The sequence below is a fragment of the Mus pahari genome, chromosome 17, assembly GCF_900095145.1.
Source record: "Mus pahari chromosome 17, PAHARI_EIJ_v1.1, whole genome shotgun sequence".
Taxonomy (NCBI): Eukaryota; Metazoa; Chordata; class Mammalia; order Rodentia; family Muridae; genus Mus; species Mus pahari.
In genome coordinates, this window is record NC_034606.1 from 59,335,920 (window position 1) to 59,345,122 (window position 9,203).

Consider the following 9,203-nt stretch of genomic DNA (forward strand, 5'->3'; position numbering starts at 1 on the left):
GTGAAATGCCCAGAATGCTGACATAGGACATACACAAGGAAATTTGTAGATGCACCATGAAAGAGTCTTGCAAAGCCACAGTTTCCAGAAAATAAACTATGACCACTGTCAACTGCCAAAAATGTGAAGCCAGCAGGAGGGACAGAAGACAGAGCCCCTAGGACTTGCTCTCCATGGCCACTTCAAATCTGCAGATGTCACAGCTGCCTCTGCTTCCTGAAACTCACAACTGAATCCTCAGTCCAGCCAGGAAAAGGGCTGCCCTTGCCTTCCTAAATGTGCTGCGATTGGCACCCATGAATGATCTCCTTTTCCATTTCGCGGTACAGAATGTGATCATTCTCAGTAGCACCAGCTGTCAGTATGCAGTAGCTAGCTATGTGCATGCTGTATATAGCAACGTTTAACACATTAAAGCAGCCAGCCAGCTGAGGTAGCTGTTGCTATTAGGGGTTGAGTAAGCAGCAGACATCCATGAGGAAGGAGAGGTTCCTCAGGCCAGGTCAAAGGTTCCTCCTGACACATGCTGCAGAGAATTAGACAACCCACCAATGACAAGCACCAGGGAGATGTGCTTATGTACACCAGTGTGCATGAGTGTATGTGTGCTCACGTATTTGTGCAATGTATACATTAGCGTATATTTGTATTTATGTGTGTGTATGTATCTATATTCTGTATTTCTGTACAGACAACTATCTATATATGCGTATATACAGAGACACAGTCATGTACCAATCTGTCTATATGGGCATACATATTTACATATATACACATGTGTGCATCTGTATATACATACACATATATGTATGTATACACGCATATGTGAAGATATATACACATACACATAAATATATATACTTATACACATAAAATTTACATATTCACAGACACACAGAGATACACATACATATATATGTATATACACATAAACATATACATACAGACACAGACACACAGACACATATATATGTATGTGTACATGCATATGTGAATATATATACATGCATACACAAATATATACGCATATACACACATAAATTTACATATACACAGACACACAGAGATACACATACATATGCATATACCCATACATATACATATATACACAGTCACATAAATATACATGCATATACACATTTATATTTACATATACACAGACACACAGAGATACACACACACATATATGCATATACCCATATACGTATACATATACACACAGACACAGACAGACATACAAACACACAGACAGACACAGACAGACACAGACAGACAGACAGACAGACACACACACACACACACACATATATATATACATAGAGAGAGACCCTCTGTCCACCCCCACCCTTTACACAGCCACAGGCAGGGATGCTGAGTGACCAAGGCTGCCTTAGAAAGTTAGCGGTCCTGGCTGCTGGCGCAGCGCAGGTACCCGCAGGGTGCAGCTGATGCGGTTCCAGCAGGCCTTGGCCCGGTGGCGCTCTCCCTAGGCCGCCGCAGCGCCCCTGCTCTGCCGTGCCCTGCCGTGCCCTGCTGTGCCCTGCCCCGCCCCGCCCGGTCCGGTCCGGTCTGGCTCCGCAGAGGCGCGGCGGGCGGGCTGGCGGGCGGGGCGGCATGTGCCCGGCGCGGTCCGGGGCCGACTCTGCGGCGCGGCGGGAGCAGCGAGGGCGGCTAGCGTAGGCGGCGGCGTGGGCCGCGGTATTTATAGCCGGGTGACAGCAGCGCGCCGCGGCCCGTGTCGCCGCTCGTCCTGCGTCCGCCGCGGTGGCCGAGCCGCGCGCCCTCCGGTGAGTACGCGGTGGCCCGCAGCCCTCGGCCCGCAGTCCCGGGCGCACAGGCAGGCCGGAGCCCCGCAGCCCCGCATGCCCGCGGGCCGGGGACGCGCGAGCCGGGCGGGGACCGAGCCAGCCGGGGCTCCGGGGGACGGGCCGCGGTCAGCCCGAACTTTCCCGCTCCACCGATTCTGGGGCGCAGGGACCCAAGCCCTGGCTGCCTGCCTGCCGGGGAAAGGAACAGGTTGCACTTCCTCCGTGTCCTTTAGGGAAGGAAATGGGAAGGCCTGAGTGTTTGCGAACTCCATCGTGACTGAATTAAAAAAAAAAACAAAACTAGTTTTCCATTTTTATTTTGAAAAATATCACAGGCCCGCGGCTGTATGTGACCCGTGAGAGAACATCTAGGCTGCTATGATTCATTCTATCCTCCGTGGAACATTTGTGTGTGTGTGTGTGTGTGTGTGTGTGTGTGTGTGTATGGACATAAAGAACAAAGTGAGTTGAAGTATGTAAAATATGAGGTACAGTCTTGGAAGCTTTTATGGTTTGATTTGTATTCTGTAGCAAGTTGTAATTTACTGAATATAGTGGTAAAACCTATGTAAAAACTATTTCTGTTTTATCTATCATCCATCCATCCATCCATTGATTGATCGATTGATCGATCGATCGATCTTGATATAGTATCTTTCTATTCCCTCAACCTTTGTAGTTTAAGAGCAACTGGGGATTTTTGACTCAGCTGTTCTCCACCACTTGCTCTCTCATTCTCCATATAATTCTTGTGATCAAAAAAACCCAGTACCCATCAGTTTTCCTTAATTTGCTTTAAACTGCCAGTCACTTAAAAGGTAACTCCGGGCTTGAATGAACTTTATTAGCCCATTGAGTTTTGTTATCTTGGAGAAAGACCTCGACAAGCAAATGGCCCAAAGGGCAGTCTGTGCTTTCTTAAAGGGTCCTATGGTCAGGTCTCCACTTTATAACCCAATAGGTTGGGCTCATCCCCACCTCACCATTACACTGGGATGCTGTCTTTCTGGAAGACCTTCAAACCAACTTCGCTCTTTGCTTCTGGGTTAAAAAACTTGCTTTGATCCATGTCCCAAGGTCTGCAAGGATTCAAAACACCGGAGGAGGAAAATTACTAAACTTTGATCCAATGTGACGAGAAAGGACATTATTTACGAATGTGATCCTGCAAATTAGTTGGGTACCACAGATACCGTCCCCGTCCCTATCCAGAGGCACTTAGGTGGTTACATTGATTGCTTGAGAAAGCTGTGCTTTATTTAAAAGGCTGTGCGGTCTTTGGACGGGACTGAAAGCAAGAGCCCCGTTGTACTTCTGTGATTGGTGGCTGCACGATAAAACCTGCCATGAGGGCTGGGTTATACAAAGTGCTCTGCTCCTCCATGCACCTGTCCTTCGCTTCTTTGGTTTTGAAGTGAAAGGGTCGGAACTCAGGACCTTGATAGTCAAGGGCTGCCTCCACCTGCAGAGCTTCTCCTACGTGTCTATCGGTGTGAGGTAAAGGCTTGTGCTTCTCTTGAGGCCCATCCTTACCTAGGCCCGGTCCAGGCTATAGATACAGATTTGGCTTACCCACTTTTCTTCCGTCTCTCCATTTACGGAGTTGGACATTCCAGTACTGCAGTCTCTCTCTGGAGAGGAACCCTCCCCCCCCACCCCCCCAAGACACTGGCCTGTTACCCTTCTGTCTATCACGCCTGTGTGTCCCTCTGCTCACCATCAGAAAGTGCTGAGCGATTAGTAGCTCTGGGTCTTCCCATCCTTCGTAGATGGGAACGCAAAGCTAACGGGGGTTAGTACATCTGGGCTGCATAGAAGTGGGTATGCTTATTTGTGTCCGTTGGCATCAACATGGTCTTCGGCGGAGTGTGCCTCCTTGAATCTCTGTGTCCTTTCCAGATGGTTGGTGCAAGGACTAATGGAGATGATATGTGAGAAAAGTGTTTTCCAAGCCCTACACACATGAATCACAGAAAAAGTCAATAGCAACTGTATTTTCTATATCCGCTGAAGTTCTGTTTCCCTCAGGAAATCTGTTTTCCAGCTCAGAAAATGGCGCCTTCCTCTAGATTTTTAGCTGGACCATCCATCCCTCCCCACATCTAGTCCACTGGTAAACCTCACTGCTGGTTCTGTTTGTTTGTTTGTTTTTGTTTTTGTTTGTAGAATCAGAGCTTTGTGAGCTGCCTAGACCCCAGCCTGTCTCTCACCACCAGTCTCTCACAGGCCATTTGTCTTCCTCCTGAGTTTCTCTGCTTCTTCCCCTTGCCCTCCTGGGCCCTGGTGACAGCAGGGGATAGTGTCACAGCTCAGCTTCACTCTGCCTGGGCCTGCCACCAGGCCTGTTCTCTTTCTCACTCTCCTCAGGTACCCTGCACTTCCTGAAGCACACTAGGTCTGGTCCCCTGACTCCGTGGCCTTCAGTGCTCCCTGTCAGCTTTCTCTGCTTTAATTTTCTCTTTTAGTTTAAAGAAATATTATCATTTAAAGGGTTTAACATTTGTCCTTTACAAGAAAACCATCAGAGACCCCGAAACAGGGCCCTTATCAGTAACCTTCATCCATGGTCCACTCTCTCTGGAATCGGAACTTGGTATGTTTCTGTCAGCCAAGGTTACTCTGTTAGCTGTCTGTCATCCACTCATTCACCATCCATACATCCACCTGCCTACCCATCTACTTATCCATCCATCCATCCATCCATCCATCCATCCATCCATCTATCCACCATCATCCATTCATCTATTCATCTACCATCATCCACCCACCAATCCATCTACTATCATCCATCCATCCATCCATCCATCCATCTTTAAATGCTTGTTTACTACTGATCATGTGCAGGTAACTTCAGCGCATGGATATCTGCGAGTGGTAGATGTTGGACAAATGACAGATGAATGCTATTATGGAATTACAGTCAGACTTCACCATTTCTCTGCTGATGGTGTCCGTCTTCTCTTTGGAAGCCTTTGATCTCACGTTCTCTACTCAGTGGCTGTACAACAGCATTTTTTTTGACAAACTCCTTTGATCTGGAGGTCCTTTCTCTTCTCCTTCATTCTCCTTTGAAGTGTTGGGTTTTGGTGAAATATGTGACATTTTAGTTACCTGGGATAAATGCACATCTCTTCAGAGATGGGGCTGTTCTAGAAGCTAATTCGTGGTCAGTTTTAGCCTGTAGTTACCAATATTGCGGTTACAAAGGCTTCCGATGGCATTAATGGTGGCATTGCCCCACTGTCATTACTGATGAGAGAATTAAGGGGTGTGGAGTTTTTGTCTTCTGAAATTCAGACTGAACAGCATCAGTGGTGCATTCTAAAAGCACCATCAGATCAACTCAGCTACTTATGCTGATGTTCAGAAACAAGGGACAAGAATTAACAATCTCTGTGACCTTCTATTATTTCTGATCACACTACTAGTAGTCACATTGCTTAGGTACAATAAATTAATCATTCTAGAAGTGTTATGAATCCTTTAGAAAACTTCAAAACCTGCACACAAGGGACTAAGTTTTTTGCAGAGAAAACATAGTGTAGAGCACGGGTGCTGCGTGGTCTGCATTCACTATACTCTGATGCGCTTTTCTGTTTTGTGGCAGGTACTAAACCCTCACTTCCGGCATCAGTATTTGTGAAAGTGAAAGATAAGAGCATTTTCCTTATCATGCAGCCATTCATTTTATTAGTGATGATCGCAGAGTTCATCAGTATAGAGTCTTGTGTCCAGTGAACACCCAGTGAATGTTAGTCGTTTGTGATGGTAGTGATAATGCAGTGCGGAGCCCGGTGCTGATGGCATGGGCTAGGAGTGAGGTCAGTATTGTTAGGGGCCGTGCCATCATGGCACAGGCTTAGGGTTGGTTGCCTGCCTGCCTTTCCTCTTTTCCTTAGCAGATGCTTACTGTCACGTGGCTGTTGAGCCTTCTTAGACATAGAGAGCTCTTCTAGGTCTGAGTTTGTTCAGTTCACATCTATTGATTGCCCACTATTAGCTCAGCACTAAGCCCAGCCCAGGAAGGAAATTGCCCCTTATGATCTCGCTAAGGAGGATCAAGTGAAGAAGCTAAACATGCAAGTGGATGATTTCACTAGGAACTGCTAAGAGGAAAGATACAGGCATCCCCATCTACAGTTGTAGGACTAGAATTCAAAATGAACAAACGAACAAAACCAAGACATTTGCAAACTGTGTGCCTAGTAGCATAGTCTATGGGAAAAACCTCCTAGATTCCTAATAACAGGGTCAGCATGAATCCATGATCCATGGAGAGGCTGACTATGAACTGCAGAGGGAGGAACATTTCTGGCACTCTGGATCATATCAGGGTGTCTAAAGGACTAGAAAGCCGAGCCTCCAGGAGTAGACAGCCTTCTGGCATCTCGGTGTCTAAAGTCACAGAAGAGGGATGAGCAGAGATACCCAAGTGACTGTGTGAGTGCTTGAGATCTGGGAGATGCCATTTTAACTTCTGGATATAAGAAAAACAGGAAATCTATCCTAATGCTCTTCATATAGAGATGAAATGATCCAGATCAGGGTCCTGCTTCTTTCTGCTAGGGTTGAAGTCACTGAACTGTTGGAAGAAAAGACAAGTGAATTTGAAACATGACAGAGATAGCTTTTATTGTAGAACCGGCCTCCAGCACTAATAAAAGAAAGGTCGTTGAAGACCTGGGCATTACATTTTTGACTTTTTTTTTTCATTTGTTGGGTCTGTGAGTTAATGGGTGGCAAGTGCTTGGACTTTTCCCGTCCTTATCTGTAACATGATAGCAAGAGGAACATCCGTGGCATTGCTTGGAATTAACTGAGCTCGTGCACTGGTGTAGGGTTCCTGCTCAGCACTGTATGGAGTTCTGGCTCCCAAAATAGTGTTGCAGCAGCTCTCTCCAATAACGTCTGAATGCGCTCATTTGACTCTGGCATGTGGACATTATATTGCCCACAAAGCAAGATTCTGAAGTTAAAAAAAAAAAAAAAACCCAAAACAGCAACACAGCAATGCCAGTCAACAGTATTTCATTTTTAAAACAGGAGTCAAGGGTTTGTGCTTCTTCTCTGGGTTCTCAGCCCCCACCTGTGCGGCTGAGGAGAGAGAGGAGGTTGTAGTGGCAACCTCATCAGGACCGTCACTGGTTAAGAGAAGCACATAGTCACCGGTAGAGGAGAGACTTGGGTGACATCTGCGTCTGTGTCTGCACTGCTAGGCGTGTGAGAGTCTATTTAAGACATGGGGTCTTTGGGAATTTCTCTGCGGTGGTGTTTTTTGGATACTTCCAGGGGCTCCGCATGAATGTTTGTTAACTGTGGGCTAATGGCGGCTGACTCTCACCGACACTTCTATTATTCCTTTTTGTTCTACAACATTTGCTCTGCTGCGTGCAAGTCACAGTTTCTTAAGCATCCTGAGTCAAAGAGCCCAGGAACAGGCTTTACTGAACTGAGCATCCCTGAAGATCTTCTGGGACTCCATGTTGCTTAGCAGGCTTGTGGATTGAGGGTACAGGAACTGTCAGTTTGGATGAACCCTATGGTCAATCCATGTGTGTATTCATGCTGCTTTTTGAAGAAGAGTCGTACAAAATCTTCATTAATTTAGATTATGGCTTTCATTGACATTTGTGAGCCAGGAGTATGATGTTTTGGAGCCCTGGTGCCTGTTCTCAGATCTTCCATTGACTTTGAAGAACTTCAGGCTTCTGTGTCATATTTATACTTTCAGATGAGTGTAAACCAACAACTTTATCAATGTACTCCTACCCCCTGGCTTCTCCAAGTGTTCAGGATCTGTGAAGGACTTTTTTATTTACACCCTCCACCCCTGGGAATAGTAGGGTGTATTACAGAATTCAGCATTTGATCCATTGTCTCTAGAGACTAATGCACTACTAGAAAGTATGCAAGGCCTGGTACCCTGGGGGTGGGACGGGCCCTGGCCCCTTCCTGCAAGTGCCTGAAGCCGACCTGGGGCTGGTAGTCATGCCCTGGCTCAGGCTGCAGAGACTTAGACCACAGTTCTGTGTGGACTCACAAACTCTGAGAGCCTCAGTTCCATCCCTATAAAATGAAGGGGTGGCAGTGGTAATTACAGCATTTGGAGGGTTGTTATGTCCCCAAACAGACATCCAACGCACAGCTGTGTGGACATTGCCAGGGCTCTCTTCCTTTAGAGGGTTTTTTGTTTGTTTGTTTTTATGTTTTTTTTTTTTTAATTTCCCTGGACTTATTTTTTAAAATTGTGAAAGAAGAAAAATGAGCTGGTCAATGAAGTCAAATTATATCTCTTATTATTTTTGTTATTTAGTAACTAAGCTGTTACTATTGCTAAAGAAACAGATCTAGCTGAGTCCGAATGCCAAGTCAGGTGACAAAAATGAACGTTAGCAGTAGCCATTGGCTCCTGTCACAAGACCCACGAGATTTAAGGCAGGCCTAATATGGGAGTTACAATGTAGGCGATTTGTGGGTAGCTCTTAAGAAGGTGCAACCCTTAGGGCAGGGGTGGTGCACACCTTTAATTCCAGCACCCAGAAGGCAGAGGCAGGTGTATCTCTTCGAGTTTGAGGCCAGCCTGGTCTACAGAGAATTCCAGGTCCGCTAGGGCAACATACATGGAGAAACCCTGTCCCAAGGAACAAGATGAGGAAGAAGAGGAAGATGAGGAGGACATCTCTCATCTCCACCTAGGGAAACATCCTATTTAGCCTGGACCTTGTCTTTGTGAAAGCTTCTCCTTTTTTTTGTCACTCCCAGAAGCACAATGGTCCAGCTCTTCCCACCCACCTCCACCCCTGTGGGGAGCGGGAAATGCTTAGTATAGACTTGGCTATATTAAATATTTCCTGAAATTATTTAACCAGACTCTAAAGGGTTTTTTTTGGGGGGGGGGATTTTCTGCCCATATGCCCATTTGACAGTGTCTAGAAATAGATTTGGAAGCATATCCCATATCCATCAAATGACTTAATCACCACTGTGTGGAGATGGATTTGGGCAGTGTTTGTTAATATGTATTTTACTTCTGTATCACTTGATCCTTTAAGTGGCTTCGTAGTATTGTCATAAGGTAAACTGTCTAAAAGCATCACAAAGATGTTGTGCTCCCCCCATGTCATTGTCACCATAGTCATGATCTCATTAAAACAAAACAAAACAAAATAAAACAAAACAAAACAACAACACAATAGTCTTACGTAGCCCAGCCTGGCGTCAAACTTGGTTAGTTCAAGCTGGCCTTGAACTTGTAAAATTCCGGTTTTTACCATCAAGCCTGACTATCACTTTAGCTTTCTCTCTCTCTCTCTCTCTCTCTCTCTCTCTCTCTCTCTCTCTCTCTCTTTCTCTCTCTTTTAAGATTTATTTATTATATGTAAGTACACTATAGCT

At 45.8% G+C, this 9,203-nt stretch overlaps 1 protein-coding gene across 1 annotated transcript in view; it reads left to right on the forward strand.

Annotated features, from left to right (window-relative positions):
• The first annotated feature begins 1,667 nt into the window (after positions 1-1,667).
• The window catches only part of Tmem117 (transmembrane protein 117), a 437,088-nt gene continuing 429,552 nt past the window's right edge, over positions 1,668-9,203 (forward strand). The window contains exon 1 of the mRNA XM_021216188.2: positions 1,668-1,787. The gene's annotated coding sequence lies outside the window, so the exon portion shown is untranslated. The remainder of the gene's footprint in view (positions 1,788-9,203) is intronic.